We start from the raw sequence: 27521 nt of genomic DNA, 5'->3' as shown, positions 1-27521 counted from the left end.
TACCCGATTCTGGTCAAGTTTGCGCTATATAAAACTCTGTAAAATAAAAAAACAAAAAATAAAAATACTGAATAGTCAATTATACAGTGGTAGGGGTAGATGTATATACAAGTGAGGAATCTTTTGTAGCACAGTCATTTTATTTAAAGCAAAAGGGGCTGCTAATGAAAGTAGCAGTTTAATCCAGGTATTTGTCTGATGGGTTAAGTGTTTGATTTATAACGGAAGCCACATGGTTTATTAAAATTGAGTAATATAGAGTGAAGCATAAATGGCTTCCACCACAGTTTAATTACTAACCTTAGAGATATTGCAAGCCGTAATCCCATGAATAGATATATGGCACTAGAACAAAGAGTGTGATACTAGATAATGTGCTGCGTTTAACTTTATAGGTTCCTAGGAAGGATTACATCCTGATAATACACGTATGTGGTTAGGACAAAGTTCTTTTGTTAAGAATAAGTCAATGGTAAACCAAAGATAACAGAGACACACCAGCAGTTCATTATTGTGGAGTGCAATTACAGAAGAAAGGCATCATATGAGCTACTATGGTTCAGCAAAGTACATCTTACAAAGCAGCAAGGACACACCACATTGGCATAAGGACGCTTGCCTCGTCTTTACATCAGATGACCTTTTCAAAAATCCATTCTTCGATAGCATATCATGAAAAAGATAGCATTTGATTCCATATTATCAAGGCTTTTCAAGGAACCTTTGGCTTGCAGGATCACTGAATATCTTAATAGCTTGGCACGACAAGAAGGAAAGCGAAGTCAATGGCACTACCGATCTTAAGAAACTGAAGTCAGGAGCCAACAGAAAGCATTGGTATCTGGCACTAGCTTGGAAACCTATCTAGAATGGAATGCCACAGTCTGGCCACATGCATCCACTGTCATTTTATGAACATAGAACGACTTCCATTGGGCCTGGACTCAAATGTACTCACCTTTGACTCATATGATGGCACCTTGTTCTGGGTTTTCCTAGCTTACAAAATATCCTATCCAGGGTTCAAGTCATAAAAAAGGAAGTGGGGAGACTTACCAAGCTAAGCAGAATGGTTGTGACATCCCAGCATGTGAGATCACAGGAAGTGACATCACCACGTGTGACATCACAGGAAGTGTCATCATTGCATGTGACATCATGGGGGGTGGTGTCACAGTGCAAGAGATCACATGTAACATCACAGGAAGTGGCATCAGGACGCATGACCTCCCAGCAAGTGACATCAGATCTCAAGACCTCACATATGTCTAGAAGGTCTATCATGAGAACATTAAAGCACATTACAATATTTAACAAATTAGATTTTGCATCTGGGTTGTACCAAAATATTGATGCAACCGCAACGCAAAATCTGGGCCTCAATTTATACTTTGGCAGTAAATCTGTTCTGCTTAATGGATTGCAATGTCTGTAGCTTTAACTATTTTATGGGGTTATGGCACCTGTTGCAAGAATCTTTGTTTTCCGGCTAAAACTCAGGGAATAATGCTAAAATAACTCTGAAGGATAATGTATTTGCTGGGAGATCAGTGTTTTGCCTAGTCCTAGTTTTGAATCAAAGTAGCATAGAGGGTTATTATGTCTCCTGCAAAGCACATTATGTAACACACAGATGACAGATCTGTATTGTATGTAAATGGGTAAGTGGGTTACTGAGTTAGTTACTTGCAACTCATACATTGCAATCCTTCTAATAAAGCACAGTGAGGTATAAAGGACATGTGGCACCAAAACCTTGAAACCCTCACGGTCTTATGTAACACATCTTTTATATTGATGTACACACATATGATTTATTGTCAAATCTGTACGTGTGATGTTAAGTGCGCTGACAACATGCTTTGGGATGAATAGTGCTAAAGCGCTATAAAATAAATAATACAAAATAGTGGTATTTAAATTATTTGTGTAAATAATGGGGCAACCAACACATCTGAGAATCTTACTATATGTGCATATCTCTTATATACAGGGACTGACTGAACAAAGTCAAAACATGCCTCTCTTAAGCACCTGTGAAGTGGTAACAAGCTGGGAGCCTTTTTTTCACCTCTACTGCATCTAGGTGTGATGCCCCCGATAGCTCTAAGACAGGATACTCCAACATGAAGAGGACTAATGGCCCCTTAAATGTGGTCTTTGTTATGGGCCCAACTGGAATCTGATACCCCTCTTCCCCGCCTGCATGTTGTCCCTCAAAACAAAAGCAGACTAAGTGCAGGCACTGCTGAAAGTGTCCCAGTGTCTGAAAATAAGACCGGGCGAGTTCAGCACGTTTCTGTGAAGTGGGGAAGGAAAGTGGCACTCCGCTGAAAGTGGCCAGCTCTGAAAATAGTGGGTAGATGGCGTCTATCCGGGTCTACCCTTGACTCGAACCCTGATCCTATCTGTTATATATCACTTGCCGATGAATGAATTTAACTATGAGGGATGTTGAGGTGGGCGCTTTTGGGACCGACACACGAAGGCACAAGGGAGCGAGAGATTGCAGCTAATGGCTTCAAAAATAGCCCAAGTGCTAGCGGTAAGGGGTGCGTAAAGTGCACAACGTCGTTTCACCTGCAGCTAGAACATTCATGAAAGTGACCTGTAAGATATGGTTTCCTTAGTTTACATTAATACTTTAAATCTACCATCGATGATATGGTCAGTGAGCCAATCGATCACTGTTATACGAAATGTTTGATTAAATTAATGTATGGCTTCCCAGAGGGTTTCAAAAGTGCTTCGATCATAAATTGTAACAAGAACCCATTTGAGTTGTACATAAAAAATGGATTTTGGAAAAGTAACTAAAAAGGAAAGTATTCCTCTTAGGAGAGCCTAAAAATCAAGAGAATTAACAGTAAACTCTTGCCCATGTTTGACAATCACTACATTTACGTTTGGTTGCACTCCTAGAAGCCCAGCTCCATTAATGCGTGCGTAAATCCGCCTTAAAGGCACGGAAAATATCTGAAAGGGAAATGTCAAACTATCCCAGTACCAAGAGAAGCATCTCACTTTTCCAGGATAGAAATCCGGGAGCTTCTCTGTAAAGGTTTGCTAACTCTGAGACTGGAAACGTGCAGAGCGAAGTCCTTTCTAATCAATGGCGCTTCAGCAGAGCGCTCATCTGTAAACACTTTTAATTAGAAATCTGTAAACGCCAAGGCGCTGAGCACCTTCTAAAGAGGGATTAGCCGCATGTCACGCTGCCTGTGATCAGCAAACAAGGGGCCCTCGGCTGCTCGCATTCCTGCCCTCTGGTGCTCTCCCGCCGCCCGGGTGCTCCTTTGTGCCGCTGAAGGGCTGCTCTTCCCGCTCAATGGCCGATCAATATTTGTCTGGGCGTCTTAGGCCCCTAACTCCTTGACTCGGGCAGCATCTGTGTTTGAACTGCGCCTTGGATACGGAGGGGTTCTCTCCTCGAATACATGTCAGGCCCCGGAGGGCAAAGAGCAGCCGGCTCCTTTGGGCAGGATGAAATATGTCCCTGCCGAGCACACATATACCCAAGAGGGGTTGCCTCAGAGTGGGGGACTGGAACACTGCAGGGCTGCAATGCATCCAGGGGATGGCGGGCCCTCGCTTAAAGATACTAAAAATAACAGCTCTACGCACACAGCGCTTCACATTAGTGCATCCATGTATACGAGCAGAGGAGAGGAGCTGTCCTAAGGGCAAGGGCGGTCGACCTCGAATTTGGGGAGCTGGGTTCGAGTCTCGGCAATGACGCTGAACATCCTGTGATTCTGGGCAAATCACTTTATCTCCCCGTGCCTAACAAAAAACAAGCATTGGCATAGCCAATAGGTCTCGCATTTGGGACCTTTTAAGTGTTTAGCCATGCAACAGTTGCATAACTAAATACTTATAAGGTCCCAAAAGCGAGACCTATTGGCTATGCCATGCGGCCGTGCGGCCGCGAAAGTGATAGTAATCGCGTTCAAGTGTGGCGCGCGCGCGCGCACATGCACTGTAACTCTAGGCTGGCCTGGTAGGACTTTTTGGAGCCCTCTCAATAAGTCTCGCCAGACCAGCGTATGCGCTCGGTCAGGCAAGACCTAATGAATGTGTCCCCGTGTAATGCAACTGGTGCTATGTAAAGCGCTCTGATACACGATTCGCGTCAAGTTCCAGCTATATAAAAGGATGTAAAATAAAAAGACAAATAAACTAAATGGCATGCTGACAATTATCTAAAGCCTGAGACAACATTACTGGCCCCATTACGAGTACCTCGGATATGGAGTGGTAATTGCACACCTTGGAAGTTACCAATACCGAGGGTATTAGTAATTCTGAGGGCGCAGAAACAAGGGATTGTAGAGGGGAAACCTGATTACCCCCGACACATGAGGAATTGGCAATTCCAGGCACAATTTCCATGGGAGCTCCTCCTTTTTTCCAGAGTTTCACCTGGACAGAATCTCTGCGTGGGAAATAAAATGAATCTGTGGTGCTCCTCTGGTTCTTTTAATTTTGACTGTCGGTCAGTCCCGTTAGTGTCGCGTCATATTTGCAGGGGAGTCGCACCCACCCCAAACTGAATTGTCTCACGCTGCTTGAGTAAAAGGTAGCTTGGGTACACCGCTTGAGGTAGTCATTCTCTGAAACATGCAAGGCTGAAACAGAGGCGCCAATTGGGTCTGATGCTTTCAGCTTTTCTGTCTCTTTAACCAGCAGCATCTAGCACACTGAGATTTTGAAGCCTGATCTAGCCCTGTAATGAGAAAAAGTACACGTCCCAGAATTCAACATGCTTTGGCAGTAAAGCCAGCATTGGCTAAAGGTGTCACACATGGGTTGGGGCCACTTGTAGCCATGATGAAATGCTTAATTGTCACTGGTGGGATTTCAACCAGTGACATGCATGTATTTGTCCAACCCGGTGTGTGCATAAACATCTGAACTATTGAGCTATGAATGAAGCACAATTTATGCCCAACTACAGCAGACTGAAAACAATTATTTTAAAGCAGGGGGCAGCTTGGTAGTCATTGATCTGGAAAGATAGAGGAAATGGAGGGGGGAGGATTCCTGGGAGAAAAAAAATATTGACATTAGAGTCATTATTACTGATGTGTGGAATAAAAACTGCAAGAAATATTTCATACTCAGAATTCAATGTATGTTTGCGGATAGAAAGTGGGAACCGAGCTAAAAGGAGCAGGGTGCTGTTCAGTGAAGTAAGTGACACAACTTGGAGGAGGAGAGTGAGCCATGGCGAGTGAACGATGATCAAGAAGTAATACATGTGTGGGGCTAGGAGAAGGAGGCTATGTTGGATAACAGCAGGAGGTATGGGAGAGGCTTAAGGAAGGGGCTGAAGGTAGCAGGCTGGGAGGCAAGAGCATGGACTACAATCTCCCTCATTTCGAAGCCATGCAGTGACTTTTGACCAATTGTTTTTCGAAGACTAGGGTCTTGAGTCGCTTTATGAAGTGAAGGTGAGGCACCAATGGTTGGGTAGACTCCTTGCTGTATACCTTTGGGAGATGGCGATTTATGAGCGAAGGGTTAACAGAGCCCGAAGAAGGGGTACCAAAATGTGGGCCCCTATCAGGATGTGGATTATCGATTCCGAGGGAGCAATGGAACCCGATCAGGGTTAAGCAAGACTGCTCACTTATGGCTTTCCCCCCCTTTTTTCCCTTTTTTTTTCTTTTTCTTTCTTGTTTTTTTTTTAGTTTTTTTCTTTCATTTAGCTTTTCTATGCCCAAATTACAAGATAATACCATGATGGATCAAGGGGAGGGAGGAGGGTGGGACACATGGAAGTTTTTATTGTATTTGGTTTATGAACTGTATGTGAAAAAGAAATAAGATAAGATATTTCTAATAAAAATCTTTTTTTTTTTTTAAATGGAGTGTAGGTGAGAAGGTGTTCAGTGGATTTCAATCAGTGGGGTATTCTGCTTCCTTGGTGCCTAATAGCTGACTGACATTTTGTGTTTTTCTCTCATCAGCTAATTGAGTCTATTCTCAAAATGCCCCTTTGAGTCATAGATATTCCATAATTCTTTGCTTATTCCATCGATGTAATACCTCCCAACACTGCAGTGGAAAATACAGCTTTAAAGTCCAGTAAACACATCAACACACCAACTCATTATTTCAGAAAAATATACCACTTGAAAAAAATGGAAATTTTTACTCAAAGCAAAATCAATTTCTGGCTGGTCACATAACCTGCCAAAACCCGAACTAGCTGATGGCACCTGAAGTGTAAGATAGGTGTGGTCACGATAGGAGTAAATAGTGCCGCATGGACGAAGTACGCAATGGAATGCATAGAGTAAAAGAATGTACATTGCATATGACTTATTTGGCCTCGAGGTAGTATGTGTGTGATTGTCTGCATGATTCTGCATGAGTGCTCATCTCAATCCCAGCTATTTATATTTGATTTTCATTGGCACCAATACAGACGCATATAACTCACTCAAAATCACAGAGAAACAGTACAATTACAAAGTAATTGCGACTGCCTACACAGTTATACCACAAAACGACTCCTGGCTTCCTATACAAGTATACCACAAAACGACTCCTGGCTGCCTATACAAGTATACCGCGAAACTACTCCTGGCTGCCTACACAGGTATACCATGAAACTACTCCTGGCTGCCTATACAAGTATACCATGAAACTACTCCTGGCTGCCTATACAGGTATACCATGAAACTACTCCTGGCTGCCTATATAAGTATACCATGAAACCACTCCTGGCTGCCTATACAAGTATACCACAAAACTACACCTGGCTGCCTATAAAAGTATACCACAAAATGACTCCAGGCTGCCTATACAAGTACACTGCGAAACTACTCCTGGCTGCCTACACAGGTATCCCATGGAACTACTCCTGGCTTCCCACAGAAGTCTACCATGAAATTACTCCAGGCTGCCTACACAGGTATCCCATGAAACTACTCCTGGCTGCCTACACAGGTATACCATGAAACTACTCCTGGCTGCCTATACAAGTATACCGTATAACTACTCCTGGCTGCCTACACAGGTATACCATGAAACTACTCCTGGCTGCCTATACAAGTATACCGTATAACTACTCCTGGCTGCCTATACAGGTATACCATGAAACTACTCCTGGCTGCCTATATAAGTATACCATGAAACCACTCCTGGCTGCCTATACAAGTATACCACAAAACGACACCTGGCTGCCTATAAAAGTATACCACAAAATGACTCCAGGCTGCCTATACAAGTACACCGCAAAACTACTCTTGGCTGCCTACACAGGTATCCCATGGAACTACTCCTGGCTTCCCACAGAAGTCTACCATGAAATTACTCAAGGCTGCCTACACAGGTATCCCATGAAACTACTCTTGGCTGCCTACAGAAGTATACCATGAAACTACTCCAGGCTGCCTATATAGGTATCCCATGAAACTACTCCTAGGTGCCTACAGAAGTATACCATGAAACTACTCCAGGTTGCCTATACAAGTATACCACAAAACTACTCCTGGCTGCCTATAAAAGTATACCACAAAACGACTCCAGGCTGCCTATACAAGTATACCGCAAAACTACTCCTGGCTGCCTATACAAGTATACCGCGAAACTACTGCTGGCTGCCTACACAAGTATACCGTGAAACTACTCCTGGCTGCCTTCACAAGTATACCGTAAAACTAGTCCTGGCTGCCTATACAAGTAAACTGCAAAACTACTCCTGGCTGCCTACACAAGTATACCGTGAAACTACTCCTGGCTTCCTATACAAGTATACCGTGAAACTACTCCTGGCTGCCTTCACAAGTATACCGTAAAACTACTCCTGGCTGCCTACACAAGTATACCGTGAAACTACTCCTGGCTTCCTATACAAGTATACCGCGAAACTACTGCTGGCTGCCTACACAAGTATACCGTGAAACTACTCCTGGCTGCCTTCACAAGTATACCGTAAAACTAGTCCTGGCTGCCTATACAAGTAAACTGCAAAACTACTCCTGGCTGCCTGTACAAGTATACCGTGAAACTACTCCTGGCTGCCTGCACAAGTATACCATGAAACTCCTCCTGGCTGCCTACACAAGTATACAGTGAAACTACTCCTGGCTGCCTACACAAGTATACAGTGAAACTACTCCTGGCTGCCTGCACAAGTATAACCTAAAACTACTCCTGGCTGCCTACACAAGTATGCAGTGAAATTACTTTAGGCTGCCTATACAAGTATACCGCAAAACTACTCCTGGCTGCCTACACAAGTATGACCTAAAACTACTCATGGCTGCCTATACAAGTATAACCTAAAACTTCTCCTGGCTGCCTAAACATGTATGCAATGAAATTACTCCAGGCTGCCTACACACGTATAAGATGAAATTACTCTAGGCTGCCTATACAAGTATACCGTGAAACTACTCCTGGCTGCCTATACAAGTATACCACAAAACGACTCCTGGCTGCCTATACAAGTATACCATGAAACTACTCCTGGCTGCCTACAGAAGTACACCATGAAAGTACTCCAGGCTCCCTATATAGGTATCCCATGAAACTACTCCTGGCTGCCTACAGAAGTATACCACAAAACGACTCCCGGCTGCCTATACAAGTATACCATGAAACTACTCCTGGCTGCCTACAGAAGTATACCATGAAACTACTCCAGGTTGCCTACACAGGTATCCCATGAAACTACTCCTGGCTGCCTACAGAAGTACACCATGAAAGTACTCCAGGCTGCCTATATAGGTATCCCATGAAACTACTCCTGGCTGCCTACAGAAGTATACCATAAAACTACTCCAGGCTGCCTATACAAGTATACCACAAAACTACTCCTGGCTGCCTATAGAAGTATAACCTAAAACTACTCCTGGCTGCCTAAACATGTATGCAATGAAATTACTCCAGGCTGCCTACACACGTATACGATTAAATTACTCTAGGCTGCCTATACAAATATACCGTGAAACTACTCCTGGCTGCCTACACAAGTATAACCTAAAACTACTCCTGGCTGCCTACACAAGTATGCAATGAAAATACTCCTGGCTGCCTACACAAGTATGCAATGAAATTACTCCAGGTTACGTGTTGTAATTTTGATGAGACACTGAGGCTCACGTTTATTGAAGTTGTGAGAGTGGATATCCCGCAACGAGATGTACATGAATGTAGCATCTATTTATTTACCATTGTAAAGGCCCATGTGCAATTAATTGTGAAAAGACCCATGTGCAATAATGTCTGTAGCTACGCTTGAGCAAGGGTGCAAACTTTAGTGAATGTGGATCTACATTTTTTTAACTGTAATTTAATCATCTCTAGTTCATGCAGGAGGGAGGGTCTTTGCAAACAAACCCTGCTTTATTCTGAATAGGCATGTTCACTGAGGAGCTCTAAGTGATCAAATATCTCATTATTTACTTATTACATCTATAACTGCCATTAGATCAAAATGATTTAAGTGAATTTCAATCTACATTTTCGGTTACATGTATACTTTCCAAATGTGGGTTGAGAGGAGGAAGTGAGGGTATTAATGCTCCTCTGAGTGTGAGGCGCTAGGGATGAAAAGGATGTGGACAGTATCCAAGGGTGCGGGGCCAGCTCGAGGCAGCCAAGAGCTCATTACTTCCAGCACGGAGGTCCCCGCTTCAACAAGCTGATGATAGGATTAGGCTTCACTGAATATTATTTCATTTCCTCAGGAGATCATTAATACCATAGAGCGTTCAAAGAGCCAGCATTACATATCCACAGTCTTCCATCTTCCATCACCGGTCAAGCTCTCAATGGAAACATCAGCTCTGTTTATGTGCTCTACAATGGGCAGTCTCAAGAAGTGTGCTCACATACACATCCATCCATCCACCCATACAACCATCCATCCATCCATTCATCTGTCCATCCACACATCCATCCATACACACATCCATCCATGTATCCACCCATCCATCCATCCATTTATCTGTCCATCCACACATCCATCCATCCACCCATACAACCATCCATCCATCTATCCACCCACCTACCCACCCACTCACCCATCCATCCACCGACCCACATACTCACCCACCACTCCACCCTCCCTCCCACCCATCTATCTAAACCCATCCATCCAACCGTCTATCCATTCATCCACCCATCCATCCATCCATCCATCTATCCACCCACCCATACAGCCATCAATTCACTGACCTTCCCACACATCCATCCATCCATCCATCCATCTTTGTAAATCAGTAGCAATTCAAGTAGGGGGCCGTTTGGCAGAATTTAATTCTTCTGTGCGATTTTAGGATGAAACTTGCTACAGAGACCTTTGCATACACCGTGCTTAGGGCCAGATGTACAATGTGATTTTGCTTGTTTAAACGGGTTTGCGAACCCAATTGCGCATGCAAAATCACTGTTAGCCATGTACAATACCTAAATAGCGAGTCACAATTCATTTGAGACTCACTATTTAGGCATTGCGAGTCGCTATTAGGAAGGGGTGTTCCCTTCCTAATTGCGTCCACAATGCTATGTGTGAATGTTTTGTGACCGCAATTGCAGTCACAAAACACTTGCAAATTACCACCCTCTTCAAGAGGGCGGTAATGCGGTCGCAATTCGGAAGGGGTCCCCGGGGAACCCCTTCACTTTGTGACTGTCTCTAAAAATATTTTGTAAGGGCAGGCAGTGGTCCCAGGGACCACTGCCTGCCCTTAAAAAATGAAAAGTTTCATTTAAAAAAAAAAAAAAAATGCATACCGTTTTCCTTTTTTAAGGAAAATGGGCAGCATTTAGAAAAAAAAGCTGCTTTATTAAAAAGCAGTCCCAGATATCGTCGTCTGCTGATCCCAGCAGACCACCATCCCTGGGAGGGCTGGCATTCCCAATGGGCTCGCAAATTGTGAGATGCTCATTAATATTAATGTGCCTCGCAATGTGCGACCCCATTGGGAATCGCAAAACAGTGTAATAACACTGTTGTACATTTCATTTATCACCTCGCAATTTGCAACTCACAATGAGTCGCAAATTGCGATGGGCTAAATGAAAGGGTCGTACATCTGGCCCCTGGTCTTTTTCTTAACACTTAATTCTATTAAGATGATGGTGTACAGGGTGGTTAATGTTTTTCCCTTGGAAATGACTTAATATACTCTTAGAGTGTCACGAGGGGTGGATGAGGTCTAAGGTGGATAGAGTGGTAAGAATTTAAAGCATGAATATTCATTTCCATAATGGTGTAATCAGTGGTGAGTTCTACCAATCGCAGTTAACAATAAAGCCATCTGGCTGCGTCCTTAGTTTTGTCTGTTGCCGCCCTTTCAGTAATCACCTACAGGGAGGGGAACTTCTACTAGCCGATCCATCTTAGACCTCCACATCAAAGACTGACTTTGATGGCAGGATATGAGAGAGTTAGGTAGGGACTAGTCCTGCTGAATGCTCTGGACTAATTCTGGCCATAATAAAGGACAGAAACATGTAGACATCACTAAGAACCCGTATTGCATGGATTCCTTTAGTACATTTGCTTTTACTGATGCACAGGGAGGATCAATAAACCAGCTAAGCATCAAACCATTCCTCATTCATTTTTAATTTTTCATTAAGGTCCCAGTTACCTTACCATTTGGGAGATATTCCTCACAACACTCTTGGGAGCTCCAGGGGTGGTCACAATGGTAATCTTTGGATTACGCCTGTGAGGACGGGACTGTGGATGAAGAGTGCCACCTCGGTGGGTGAGGGCCTTCGTCCTTTTGAAGGAAAACCTTTAGTCAATTTTATTTTCTCCATAATTTCCTAAGCAGTCACACTGATGTACTCAGGTTCCCCCTTTATGAACTTTAAGTGTGAGCTAAATGTTGGGTGTAATGATTAATCGAGGGAGAGTGCTCCCTGACACTTAAGCAATGTGTATTTTCCTCTCTCTTCCTGTTGAGTTTACATGTCTGGTGATAAGGACATATGTCTTTGCTTCCTGTCTCATCAATCTGTCTTTAATCTTATCTTGTCATGGGTGGGAAAACTTGATAGATTACATGTTGGTGTGCCACTGCTGAGCCACTGAACTAGGAAGCTCACTCCCTCATTCCAACTTTCCTGCTGATGTTGACATCTTCATCTAGCAGATGCCAAGTGGGGTCCTCCACACTTGTAGTTTCCCCTTCTTCCTGTTTTTGGACAATTCCCTAATGGAGGGTAAAAGTGAAACCTTTGGATGCTCTCTAGAAATTCTTAGGTAATGCGGAAATACCAAAGTCCATATTGCATATATAGATGCTGGGTATTCGGAAGACACAAAGAAAACTACTGAACCAGAGCTGTGATATCCTTTCTGCTAAGTATAATACTACAAGACGTCTGCCTAAAGACAGCTGCGATCCGTGCAGGAAACAGTGGTAGGGCCGGATTAGGGGGGATTTCGAGGGATGATGCAGAGGGAAAATTAAGTATTTATTTAATTTTCCCTCTGCATGTCCCTCCATTGCCCCACCGCTGTTACCTGCGCGGACCGTGGCTGCCTAAAGAAGAACAGACTACTGTGGGCCCACTCTGGGGCTCTATACAGTGTGAACTGCAGCTGTGACTATAAGTGCCTTAGTCAGGGCTTACTTTCTGCACCAGGTAAATTCTGACACCCAGGGTTCAGTATTTACTGGCTGTGCTATGCACCTCTGATACCAGGCTTTCTACTGGTAATTTTGTTAAAAATTTTCAAATGCTATTTACCACACTAAAAGCAACATCGTGTGCAAGAAAACTTCACATTTTCCTCCGGCACAATAGAGCAGGTTTCTTCTGCCAAAATCACTTGAGGGAAAATTGAAGGATTGTGGTGTTCAGCATATGAGTTGTGATTCCGATCCCTGTGTTAACTCCCATTTGCAAAGAAATTTCCACGCTTGGATGTCTTTGCATAATCAGAACTGAGAGAAATGATTTTAAAAAGTGGATAGTCTGACCCCAGGACAATGAAATTGATGGCCTCCTCTCTCCACGTAGAGGACACCAACCATAGGTAGAGATCCTGCCTGCTGGGTGGAGATATCGAAAGTCCTCATTACCAATGCAAATAAAGTGATTGCAGAGAAAGCAATGAACTTTGTCAGGTGGGTGCTATGTTTACTGCACAGCTTGGCAAATTATTGTGTGTCCAGAAGCAAACCCCTGAAGAAGGTGGTGTTAACTAGAAAATGAAAAACTAATGGCCCTGATGTACAGAATGCTTTCTCCCTGTGGGGCTGGGCCATTATCTGAGTTCCATGTCAGAGAAGTGATTAATCACACTGTGGTCCCAAGCAGAGAAATCTATGATGGCCGTTCTATCCTAAATAGTGTTGGGCAACCCAAACTATGATCTAGTGGCCATGTGACAGATGATCCATTAGGTCAATGGAGTATGGCAGCAGATGCTTCACAATCCCAAATCTTGTGGTTACCCCCTTGGTTTTCTCACAGCGGAGACCAATCCATCAGCTCAGTGATTAAATCCCTCCAAAGAGTCTGTGGAGCAAGGGCTGTTGGAGACAGAACTGTAAATCTGCCCACCTAATTTAGAAAGGCAGAATTAAAGGTTAATTTTCACTTCCCCTCACCACCAGGAATACCCTGGTGGTAAGGGGCAGTTAAAACTGCTAAATGTTCCCCACAACCATGGCAGAGAACTCAATGGGAGCATTTTCCTGTTTATATTTAAAAAAAGAAAATCCCGCATCTGGATTTTCTTTTTGAAAACAAAAAAAAGAAAACAGTTTAGTGCAAGGCTCAGCCATGTTGATGGAGCTTTGCACCAAAATGCAAAATCATTGACAGGCACCACTGTGACAGAGTCTCCTGGCAATGCTTTAAGAAATGACTGCCTTGCTTTCTAAATTTGGCAGACAGGACCTCAGTCAGGGTGATGGAGTAAAATACTCCGTCGCCCGGTAGGAGAAACAGGACATCTGTCAGAATATCAATCTGGCCCAGTGTCTGGATTCAGCGCAAAAGAATGAGGTTTCTTCTGAAGTTTATACTCCTTCTCATATTCACTTTTAGCACAGTGCCTTATGGTGAGCTTCAGTACTTAAAACCACTGCCGGCTGCTAAGCAAGGTACTTTTTGAACTTGAGTGAAAACAGGGGTTGACTTCAATAAAAGTGTTGCAATTTTGCAAAGTAGTGACTCACCACTTATTTCTACCATTTCTGCATCTTCTAACATTTTTTGGCCAACTTATTGCACTAAGACTATTTTATTTTATGTTTTTATTCTAAATCTTTGTTATGGTATTTTCACCATCAGTTTGGACATGAATTAGTTTAAGTCTTAAATACTGAAAATATATAGTTTTATTTAATTGTGATACTATACTGCCTAGAAAGGGAAGCCTTGTGCTTGTCCTTTTACTGAAAAGTGAGCAAGGATTCTGTAAGAACTCTTGCCAGACAGACCTCCCTACACCCAGTCTGCTTCATATTGTACTTGGCATCACTATAATGCGCACCGTATTATGACTGTGAAAGCACTATTTTCCTAGAAGATCAGATGACTGATATTGGATAATCCTCATTCATACACTCAGGCACACACTCCTTCACCACTTCCTGTGTATTTAGCTGGAATCCTGTTGGAAGTATTATCTAATTGAGCCTTATTTGAAGGGTTCTTCTGTTACTCGTCTAACACAATGGCAGGTCTATATTTGTAGACAATTGACCAATTTAGTGCAGCTTGGTTGAGGTGACATCCTGTTTTACATTACAGCACATCACTTGATCATATTAGTTTGTCATGATAAATAACAACGTATTGAAGTAATAATGTGTTCTACTGACAAAATTAAATAATATGCCTTAAATCCAGTATGCTGTGCCGAATTGTATTACTGAGAAGTAACCATACGTACAGTTCAACATCCTACAGACTAGATAGAATTTACATCCAGCACAGATCTCACTACTATAGAGTAGCAAACTATCCAATCGCTGACACATATAGTTGGAGGCATTGCTCACAAGAATAGATGAAGGTTGAATCAAAAGAGGAATGGGTCTGCCCGCAGGACGGTCAAACCTATGCCTCAATCTCCTTTGTATTCCTTATTTTATGAACTGATCCAGGAATATTGTGAAAGGCTTATGTTCAATAGACCAGAAACTTGGGGCCTTATTTAGAGTTTGAAGACAGGATACTCCATCAGAAAATGACAGCTATTCCATTTGCCGTGTTAAAAGTGCACGATGGACGTTTGAGACAGTAACCCACACGACAACCTAGTAACTGCTGTAATTAAAAGCTGGAGGGTTGGGTGGAAAAGGGCATTGTAGATGTGGATGTACAACCTGATAAAATATAATCAATTAAAGAAGTTAAAAACATCTGTCATAGGATACATATGGTACATAGCTAAAATCAGGTGTCTCATAGCAGTGATTACCACCAAAGTAAGTCAAACACAAACATCTACTACAGAACATTGGTAAAAACATTGCCCAGATATACACTATAGACAGCTATTACAGGACTTGGGTAAGCACTTACCACTTGCCAGGCAGTACAGCACACTGGGAAACCATTGTCACAGAGCCAATTACTCATCCCCTCACACAATGATCCATGACATATCCAGCAGAGTGAGAGCTTCCAAGTACCATTTTGTGGAGCTTTGGACAATACAGGCAACAGATACCAGATGGGAAAATGATTTGCCTTGGTCCTGTGTTCAATTTGGATGGATTATATACACATTTCCGTCAGAGGTAAGAGGGGCTTTCCTGCTTTTGCTTCCTTTTTTGCCCGTATCAAAAAAGCAGAGAAAGTTGATTGGACTCAAAAGAAAACATACACAAATATTCTAAACTCAACACCAGCACAAGTAGACAGTTGTGTTCTGCTCAATAGTAGCCTGAAGCCATCTGTCAATTTAACATTGAAGTTGGAAAAAGGCCAATAGATAAATATTTTACTTTGGAACCCATCAATGACACTGACAAATGCAATCAACGGCACCAATGTTGCAGAACTTTGCCCCTACTTATCTGTTGAAGAGAGGAATCAATCTTGCTATAATCCACAGATCTTCCATGTTCACGGCTACTAGACCTGGTAAACAGATTTTGCTAAGGGTATGCCAGTGGTAGCAGATGATGTTCACCGGCACTCATTTTTGAGGACCAGAACTTATTTTTAATCATCACATTTTGTCCCAGAGCAGGAAAGAGAAAGGTAGAAAATGTAGGAAGTAGCTGGGAGCAAAAGAGGGGGGAAAAGTGAAAAATCAAGAATGAAAAAGGGCCCCCCCACTAGTGATCTAAAAATACATGAAGTGTAGATGGTGGAGCAAAGAGACAGCATTGCTAGTTGGCAAACCTAACATTCAGCATTGCTGCCAACATACTCAATAGAAAACATGGATCCTTGCTCTTACTGTTTTACAAATTAAGAACTGTGTTGGTGCAAATCTTTTATGGCTTTGTCAGTTTCCTTGCCGTATATTATATGGAGATTGCAAGTCACAAAACAGCTCTGTGACCATATACAGGAATGTGACTTTAGACCAAGAGCCAGATGTACGACGCGCAAAATAGCGCCTCGGAAATTGCGAGTTTTTTGCGACTCGCAATTTGCGAGGCGCTGTTTTGGATGTGCAACAGTGTGTAGAACACTGTTTGCGATTTCCAATGGGGTCGCAAATTGAGAGGCTCATGAATATTAATGAGCCTCTCGCAATTTGTGACCCCATTGGGAATGGCAGGCCCTCCCAGGTATGGTGGCATGCTGGGCTCTGCAGACCACCATATCTGGGACTGCTTTTAAATAAAGCAGTTTTTTTTATGCAGCCTGTTTTCCTTAAAGGAAAACGGGATGCATTAAAAAAAAATATATATACATATGGAACGTTTTCGTTTTATTTTTTAAGGACAGGCAGTGGTCCCTGGGACCATTGCCTGCCTTTAAAAAATATTTTCCCCTGCATTTGCAAAGGGAAAGGGGTCACCTGGGGACCCCTTACCTTTTGCGAGTGCATTACCACCCTCTTGAAGAGGGTGGTAATTTGCGAATGTTTTGCGCATGTAATTGCGGACGCAAAATATTCATACATGGGCTTGTGCTCGCCATTAGGAAGCGAACACCCCTTCCTAATAGAGAGTCGCAAAGCCTATTTAGCGAGTCACAAATAAATTGTGACTTGCTAAATAGGTTTTGTATATGGCCTATGCTGTTTTTGTATACGCAAACGGGTTCACAAACCCGTTTGCGCATACCAAAACGGTCGTACATCTGGCCCCAAGTTCCATAATAAAGTCATGGAACTCTGATGTGACTTGTAATATCACTTTAACACATGGCAGATTATGTTTTATTCCTTATAATGCATAGTTACACCATCACCCTTCACACAACATGCTTAAATTCTTTGTGGCTTGATCTTTCAAATTCTTCGAAAGAATTAGTATGGTTGCAGATATGAAACAGAATCTAAAATGCAAAATTACCTTTAGCATGCAACAATTAGCTGTGCTGTCATACATATCTCTTTCCTGCGGATTACTGTTTTTTTTTTTTACAAACAAAGATCATGAGAAGGAATAGCCAGTTGTTTAGACTGAGCTGTAATTATGTTGAGTGGCATATCTCTAGAGAAGTCACAACTCAACTGTAATGAGGAAATGAGAGGTAGGCTTTTACACAGGGATTCCTTCTTCCATTTAAAATAAGGCAATTAATGTCTCTTTGCTTAAATCATTGGATTACTAGGCTTTTTGGTCATGCAGAGCTCGTTCTGAGACCACAGGAAGCATCTCTACCTGATGTTGGAGTTGCATTTCACTTTTGATATACTAAAATAAATAACTTATAATAAGATCACATGGCTTAGTTATGTGGAGTCAGAATTGAGAGCAATTGGGCTGAGAGAACTATTTGAGCATCAAACGGCATGCAGGAGGATTTCAAGACAGAAACAAATTGAGACATATTTGTGGAGGGCTAGTCATGTACGTAGGGAAAGGAATCATAGACAAAAGGCGGCCCTCGCTTATGATCAGATCCCCCCATATTAGAGGGAGGATAGTCCTACCTAGCACGCGCTACAATAGCGCAACATAGATATATACTACTTAGATTTCGCCTGAACCTCGTCTCTTTGCTTTGGGTTACCCCGAGAGACTTGACGCTGTGCCCCTGCACCAACCGTTCTCCTCAATCTGGCCTACATCTAGTATTGTTCTGTGAATTCTACAAGACAGAAAGAGAAGCCTTCATTCTTCCAATTTTAAGGCGCCACAATTTCAGTCAATGTCGGGTGGCACTAAAATCCCTACCTAATCCTTTCGTCTGTTTCAGTAGCCACCTTCATGGGGGCCTGTAAGAAAAGGAGAAAGGCTCGAGGCTGATAAATGGTAGAATACCTTAAACAATAATTATATGTATATAAATTAATTGGACCTGGTTTATAAGGCACTTAAAGCACTGCGTGTTTTTAAACGTTTTTGAAAAACTTTGTAACTGTATTTTTAAGCATATCTTTTCCTCTTGGGTTCTCTTAACTTGTTATTTTATGGGGTGCTTGGTCAAACACTGAGGGAATTTGTGCTTTTATGATCTGTTTCTAAAGAGATCAAATAAAGATTTTATTGATTGATGATATACTAAAATCAAACAGATAGTTTACTCTCAATTTCCAGACAGTCATTATTCTCTGAGGGCGTCAGAGTTGTTCAGTGATGAAATCAGGAAACGGCGGGGAAGCCTTCATAAGGGTAAGCCAACAATAAGCTTGTGTGATTTATGCAACATGACAGTAAATGTCCGTGGGTTTATACCTGTGATATATGCTTGCATTCTTTGTTAATGATGCAGCAGGCTAAAGGATGAAGCACACATTGTTTGAAGACAGGACAGTAGCAGATGTGGCTCCATCTCAAAGGAAATGTGAGGCATGCATGCACAGCATGTGGCGTGAAAACAGACATTCTATGAGTCTCCCATGCAGGGCAAGGAAGTATTAAGTCTGTGCTGATAGCACAAGCAGTAACTTTGAAAGGGGACCTGCTTGCTTTCAGAGGCAAATGTAAGTGCAAATGTCACTGTTAAAATCCATAACCATTTTCTGGTGTGGCGAGCCTCTGATTTACATGAAAAATAAACTGAATGAATGTTTGTTCCATGTGCTGTCTAAAAGTGGGGATTTTCTAGCAGCCAACACTATATCAGAGGGCATCCTGGCACAACCACTGTAGAGACTCCAAAGATACACCTGTGCTGAAAAACGAAACCTATGCCAAACCCAACCGTTAATGCCGTCAACAGCACCCTCTCCATCCAGTAGACAATGGTAAGACAAATACACCCCTTTATCCCATCCCCAGGCTTCCAAACTATGGTCCACTTCTTCATCGCCTTTTAGTTGGACTTTTGAAAGTGCATTTCCTTCACCTCTGTAACCTACAGAAGAGGGCACATCAAGTCACTGAGCACCTGTTTCCTACATTGGGTATAGGAGATGTTCATGTTGCAAACTTTTGTTGACCAAGAATATACCTGGACAACTTAAGTACTAAACTGTCACATCAACTTCCATTTTATACACTACTGAAATATCTTAGAGTATGTCAGTTTTAGAGAAGATTGCTTATTTAATAAGGCAAACCCTTTAATTCCATAGAGAATTGTAGGACACCTTGAAGAGCAAAGTATTGGCATTTTGCAAAAAAAGTGTTTTAGGCCAAAGTTACTGCTCTGCAAAATGTTTGAAAATATCAGTGCTGTTAGAAATGGGATTTCTGGATGGCTAGGCATGCGCCAAAGCCAGGCAGAAACCACCACTCTAGTCAGGGCAAGGGAGTCACACGCTGAAGATAACCCCTGCTCACCCCCTTGGTAGCTTGGCACGAGCAGTCAGGCTTATCCCAGAGGCAATGTGTGAAGCGTTTGCACAACACACTCTCACAGCAGCAACAAAATAGGCACACCACAAAAGGAACACCACACAAGGTTGTATAAAAAAAGACTTTGTATTATCCAAAACACATTAGAATTGTAATCACACAGATACACTGTGCCAACTGGAACTAGGCAATATTTACAGGGGATTATATACAGGACCAGGCCAATTGGGCCACAGTCAGAACAATCAGAATGCAGGTAGAAAATATAAAACACAACCAGTAACTACTGGAACAATAATGACCTTAGCATTATCACATTAGGCATAAAACACATTAGGCCCAAACCTCATTAGCATAAACACATTACGCAATAGGCTTCACCAGCATAAACACATTATGCAATAAATCTCCTAAGCATAACTTTAGGCATCAACACATGGTGCATGAATCATCAACATAAACACATTATGCAAAAATCATATTAGGTCAGGCATAATCAGCAGCATAAACACCTTATGTCATAGGCATCACATAAATCACATTTAGGGCCTTACGCCCTACCAAACTACAACTGACCCCAGGCCCACTGGCCTTTCACTGGGGCTCCAAATGCCCTCTGACCATAAATGTCAGGGCTTGAACTGGGGCCTCTCAAAATGGCTCCCTAGCTGCCAATGCAGCGAAGATGCTGCGCAATGCGCTGGGGCATGGGGCAGCGTCTCACCCCCTCCTTATCACCAACAAAAATCCCCCTTTGTTGCTGCTGCCCTCTGTGCGCTGGGGCAGCTGTGGGAAAGTTGGCCTTGGCACCCCTGGCTCCTGGAGCCCAACTGGGACTCCTAAAATAATTTTGCCCAAACGTTGCAGCTGCCCGCAAATTGCGGTGCAGCTGGGAAAGACAGCACTGGCACTCACAGTGCCTGGGGAGCCCCCTTTACTGGGCTCCTCCGGTTGCCTTCACTGGGCATCCATGATCCTCAAGATTCAGCCCCCAACATCCAAGATGGGGGCAGCTGCGCACGTCCATGCAGCACAGCTACCCAAAATATGAAGCGTTTCACCACCTTCGCGGCCCGGTGGAAACAAAAAGAGACTCAGCTCCACTCACCGTGGGAGGCTTGGAGGCTCCGTCTCCTTCTCGCTGTGGAAGCTTCAGCACTGGGAGCCCTCGAGGCTCCGGTCTTCCTCCTGCTTCCACCACGCCATCTCCGCAAGCCTACCTCCCCTTCTGCCAGGTGTGGGAAAACGGGAAGGCAGCCAATGGAGCCCGCGAGGCTCCGTCGCCTCTCACCCCTCTTTGGGGCTCCGGGCTTCCTCCAACACCATCCAGTGCGGGTTGGGCTCCTGCCTGGATTCTCCTTCTGGTTCGGGGGAGTCAGGCCACACCCCCAACCAGGCATTGCGCCAGACTTTCTCTGGGCCTATCTCGGCAGTGCGGTGGCAGAGGCAGGCAAATGCGGGGTTGGCTCCCGCTCTTTAAATATGGATAAATGCGGGGTGGGCTCCCGCCATTAACCACACAAATGTGGGGTGGGCACCCGCTCCATGAGTAACGCTCTTCTGGCAAAATGCGGGGTGGGGTCCCGCTCCTCCTCTCAGCAGCCCGGGGGAGTCCCCACACCGGTATTCCCTCAGCAGACTCTGCAGCAGTGCGCTGCAAGGCACCCACACTCCTCTCCTACTGGAGCATCCAGAAAAAGGTGCAGCGCTCATGAGGAGCTATGGCCCTCAAAGTTAAAGGGGCAGAGCTGGGCCCAGGCAGGCCAGCACACAGGGCCGTCCAGCAGGGAGGCAGTCCCTCCTGGCGGTTCCTCCTTGGGCCCAGCGGCAGCAAGCCCCCACTTCACAGGGAAGCACAGGAACAGCACATCGCATGGGGTCACAGTCCATATATTTATATCACATTTCTTTTGTTTGGCATGGCACAGGGCTTGGGGGAACCAGTCCTAACTGGTTCTGGGGAGTGTGGAGCACTTTGTTTACAGGGCTCCTCTTCCCCTTTGTCAGGTTGGGGCTCTGTCATCAGACACACCACAGTGGGGGAGAGATAGCATTCACATAGGCAGGCACAGACCTATTCAGGGTCAGGGGACTACTCCACCCACTACTCCAAATGCAGATGCCCTATTTAGCCTAGTGCTGACTCACCCTGCCCTCCCTGGAGCCACACACACCTCACCAGCCCCTGTCACTCCAAAACCAGACATGCAATACACATCAGGCAGGCAGGCACATAGCACACAGAAATGACAACTTCTAAAAGTGGTATTTCTAAAATAGTTATAATAAATCTGCCCACATCATTGCGTAGCATTTATTATCACTATTCCAAACATACCAAACTTGACCACGCTGCTCCTCTCATATCAGGAATTACCACTGAAACACTTATCAGGAAATCCCCAATGCATTCCTAGGGGAGTGCAGCCTCACAGTAGTGAGAAACCAAAATGGCTGTTTGTCACTACTAGGACATGTCACACACTTAAGGTACATGTCCTACCTTCCAACTACAATGCACCCTACCCTTAGGGCTAGTTAGGGCCTACCTTAGGGGTCTCTGACATGCAGTAAAAGGGGGGGTCATAGACATGGCACACACTTTAGGTGCGACATCACAGTGGCAGTAATTCTGTGCGCACAGGCCCTGCAATGGCAGAGTCCTAATATAGGTTTGAAAGGCTACTTTGGTGGGTGGCGCAATCAGCGCTGCAAGCCCACCAGTAGCATTTAATTTACTTGCCCTCGATACCTGAGATACCACTTTACAAGGGACTGATAGGTAAATTAAATGTGCCAAACAGTTGTAGACCAATCTTACCATATTTGTCACAGAGAGCACATGCACTTTACATTGAACAGCAGTGTTAAAGTGCCCAGAGTCCTAAAACCACCAACACCATGTCAGAAGAAAGGCTAGGAGGAAGGCAAAGAGTTCAGGGATGACCCTGCAAAAAGGGCCAAGTCCAACGAGTGCATTCATAAGAAACTTTATCCAAACTGCAGACTGTGGTGTTTAGGAGTTTTAAATCAATATTTCGAAATATCCTTCTTGAGAGGAGGATTCAGACCAAAGTTCTATTTGGATGACAGACATTGCTTACTCCTCTAAACACGTTTGCTTACTTTGAGTGAAGGTAGACAACCGGGGTAAGTGTAGGCTGAAAACGGACATTGATTAGTAGAAGTGGGTTACAGGTCGAGTTAGGCCGCTGTGTGGGTGGGGTTTGCCCCTGTTGTTGTCACATTCTACCTGAGTCTGAGAAAAAACATGAAAAGGAGCATATCGGGCCTTTTAAGATAGAAGTCCTATACAATTTTGCTGACACTTCTAAATCCATGTGAAATATTTTATTTGAAAAAGGAATTAAATTTAATGTAAAATATTCCAACTGAGTAAGCAACCAAAGGGCACCTTTTGATAAAACTAGTTCACCAGGAAAATGAAGATTGGAAAACAACTTCAAGTGAAAGCCAAAACTGGGGAGAAAGGCAGTAGATGTGAAGTGATTGATTCGTTTTCCTGATACTTTACTTAAAGGTGGAATGCTGGCAAAGTGGCACCACTTTGGCATGGTGTGAAATGTTTCCACGAGTAACAAATTAATATAATTGTTCAATTTCATGCAATGTTCTTTAGTTTTGAGTATAATTGGCAAGAAGCTAGACATAGTAATCTCCCTTCCTTTGTATTTAGTGACAAATGAGAAAGTACAGACTGCACTTTCTGGCATTTTTTGAGGAAAAAGAATAATAGGCGTTATTAGATTACTGGCCAACAGATACCACAGAGCACTGCAGACTTTAACCTACCAGAGGCACAAAGAAATGTATTAAAAGTCGGGCATTCACGCATTGTAATTTCCATGCTAAGCTTTCCAGGGATTTCTGTTTTTCAGAGGATTTTTTATAAATTCCCTTGGGGTACGCATCCATATATGTCGTTCCCCATAGTTACTTTTGCAGCAAAATTTGAAAAGATATAGGGGCATATCAACAACAACCGGCGATAATTATCGCTGAGCGCACTTAGCGCTCGGATAATTATCACCGGCTAGCGCCGATTTTTATCGCTGAGATAGCGTGCTATTAGCAACGCTTATCTCATCAGCGATAAAAATCATAGCGCTAACTGGCGACCGTGAGATTATCGCTGGAAACCCAGCGATAATCTCACGTTAGCTAGTTGATAGGGACTCACAAACTTAGCCATGATATCCACCTTCCATAGGATATCATGGCTAAGTCAGTCCTGAAGCAGGCGTAAGGAAAGTAGCGATAAAAGGGGTTATCGCTACTTTTCCTGACGCTATGCTTCATAGCGTTAGGCATGCTGATAGGAGAAATGTCGCTTTGCGACATTTCTCCTGTCTTTCCAGGTCAGGAACGCCCACTTTGCATCTCATTAGAGATGCAAAGCTGGGCGTTAGGAATCCTGATGCTAAAGCAAGGTTTCACACGTTAGCATGGCCTTGCTGATTAGGCGATAAAATTATCGCCGCTTTTCGGCCGAAAACGGCCGCAAATGCGGCGATAATTTTTTAGCGCCTGCTTGTTGATATGCCCCTAAATCTTTTACTTTTTTCCACCACTACGGAAATACGATCTGAATGAACCCCAAGCAGAGATTAGTCAGGAAAAATATTTGAGAATTTACAGAAAGAGCCTGCACTGAAAGTGGTTCAAGCAATCGTTATTGCCATCAGCCCTTCACCAGTACTTTCTTTTTCCTGACCAAAACCCTAAACTTCATACTGAAAAAAAGCCACCTTTTAAATGGCCTTTTCAAAAAATTAAAAAGGAATTTGTGATTTTATAAGTTTGCAAATCACAATGTTGGGGATTAGAATTGGTAGTTTTCAAAATCGAATTCTTCTTTTTGAAGTTGACTGTGGGTGCACAAAAACATTTAGGCAACTGGTCTCTACATTTTCTAAAAGGCAGGGCAATGTCATACTTCAACACTGATCTTCAAGTCACAAGTCATGGTTAGAGACCATTACATTTCTTCCTTTTTTGTGGATATGACTCCAAATGTTTCAGTCAGTGCTAACTGACAGTCTCTGTAAGGTTGGGTGTATAATCCCACCTAATACATGATGGAGAAGGTAGAAGCGCGGTGGGATACATGCAAAACATCTAATTTTATTCCATTTGTTGAATTCTTTCAACTATAAAGGTAAAAAACATAAAGGCCAGATTATTGCTTTGATCAGCAACCACAACGTACAGGTTGGCCTGCAATTCTTTGCCTCATTTTCCATGATGTCTGAATCTGACCAGTCTTGTAAAACAAATCTACAACAACTGTACATGTACATGGACGCCATTGTGTTTCTTCATGTGTGTCAATGTTCATAACTCCACAGAGCTATAAAATTAGCAAATTAGTGTATATGTCAAAGACAAAATGAACAAACATTTAAATGAAAACATGGTTTAATTTTGTGTAAATTGAAACTTTTATATTATTCTAGGCAATCTTTTACTTCCTTACAGAGAAGACTGAATGGAAAAACACCACATTTGTTCAATCCAAACCATGTACATTTTTTAATGAAGTGTCCCCAAAGTGATGGGCCAGCTGGTTTTTAGCCTCAAAGTACACAGTGAAATTGAATGAGCCTCCTGTCCTCAATCCTCTTTTTGAGTGAAAGAAAATGCTGTGTTGACTTTTAAGATAAGTTTAAGGACTTGGCATTCATCTCTTTCAAATGTTTTTGGCTTGGCAAGAAGCATGGACTAACATGTAAAAAAGCATATCATTTGCTGTTATGGTACATTACTGGTGTAATTCAAGGATATTTCACAAACCAAGTTTGTTGTTTTTTCTGGAATGTAAACTTTATTTAATAGGTTTCGTTCGCCCTCTCAAATGGATGCAAGGAATCAAACAACTGGCAAGCAATGCGCCCACTGTGGAACAGTTCCCATTGAGAAAGATATAGTTGTTTGCAAATTTACTGCAAGGCTAATATATAAGGGATGTGACTAAACAATGATGTTCCATATGGCATGCAATGCAATCATTTATCAATGTATTCTTTAACTGAGTTTGAAAACATTTTCTTTTTTTCACAAGAGTCACTAATATTTTGCATTATTGATACTCCTGATAAGTTTCCCCTTTGAACATTAAACATAAGCCTTCCAGAAACTGGAACATGTAATATGCTCATCAGTCTCAAGAAAACAGCAGTACAACCTAGTCTCACTATTGTGAAAATGCAGTGGACTATATTGGACTTTAAAACACTATGGGGCATATGTACAAGCCCCTATCGCCATGGGAATGTCACTTTTTATGACGTTTCCATGGCGATAGGGGCCTTGCCTTATGTACAAGGCAGCGTTAAGCCACTTAACGTGGCTTAACGCTGCCTTGTACATAAGGCACCCTTTCACGCTATGTTTAGCATCAAAGGAGTGTGCAGTGGGTGTTGTTGTGGGTGTTCCACCACTACACCCATTGTATTTGACGCTGCCCCCTATGAACAAGGGTGGAGTACATAGGAGGCAACACCAAAATTAAGACCAGGAAAATCCTGGTCTTAAGTTGGCGAAACGAGGAGAAATACATTATTTTTCCTGGTTTTTGCTTTTTCCATGTGTGCTGCCTTGTGCAGCACACATGGAAAAAGTAAAATGCCATGGTCTGTTTATGTACAGGAAGGTGTCCCTTCCTGTACATAAACAAACTTTTTTTAAAATGCCATTTTGTAACTTTCATGTGTGCTGCATGAAGCAGCACACATGAAAGTTACAAAATGGCATTTTAGGATTGTTTATGTGCAGGAATGGACACCTTCCTATACATAACAAACCCTCTCCTGCACACAGACACCCTTGCACTCTGGTGCAAGGGTGCCTGGATTGGCGCTAAGTTGTTAAACTTAGCGACATTGCAGGGGGAATCGCAAGGCTGCACCACATTCTTGTAAATATGGTGCAGCCTTGCATTTCCGAAGTGGTGGAGCATGTCGTTAAGCCCAGGACGCTAACGACATGCTCCACCACTTCATTGTACATATCCCCCTATATATATTATTGAAGTACAAAATATATTAAAGATGAATTCAATCACTTGAAAGTATCAGAAAGTTGGCTTCATGTACGAGATTAAATCAAACATTGGCAGATGTGTTTGGACTTACATGAACCACATTGGCAAAACCTTTGCTAAGGAAAATCCCACAAAATGCAATTTACAAAAGAAAAAAAGATGAATAGCCAGCAGTGCTTCTGCAATGCCATTTCGGGTAATTCATATATCGCTCCTGCACATTTTCAGTCCAAAACCACAAATAAAGTCCACCCAAAACAGTCACTTATTTTTGCACGCAAATGTCAGTGCCTTGGAACAGCAGCAACAAAAGCACCGGATTAAATTGTTGTTCACTTTGAAGTTGGCTTTCAGTCTGACAATCCTCAGGCCTGATCGAAGTGCCACCCTGAGGACAATGCTCTTAGTATGGAATGCATGTCAATAAGTGCACAGACCACAATAACAACTGAGCTCATGTCCGACCCTTCAAAAGCAACATCAGGGGATATGGCCCTCCATCATCTGTAATTGTAATTGTAATTGTAATTGTAATTGTAAAAATCATTTGTATAGCGCATGGCTACCCATAGGCATCCCAGCGCTTTTTG

The 27521-nt window shown here is 43.0% G+C and overlaps 1 protein-coding gene across 1 annotated transcript in view; it reads right to left on the bottom strand.

Annotated features, from left to right (window-relative positions):
• Positions 1-27521, bottom strand: part of LOC146835008 (metalloprotease TIKI2-like) — a 606712-nt gene that overhangs the window by 392854 nt on the left and 186337 nt on the right. The window lies entirely within an intron of this gene.

Source organism: Triturus cristatus, chromosome 4_2 (genome assembly GCF_964204655.1).
Source record: "Triturus cristatus chromosome 4_2, aTriCri1.1, whole genome shotgun sequence".
Lineage (NCBI taxonomy): Eukaryota > Metazoa > Chordata > Amphibia > Caudata > Salamandridae > Triturus > Triturus cristatus.
This window is presented reverse-complemented; position numbering and strand designations above follow the sequence as displayed.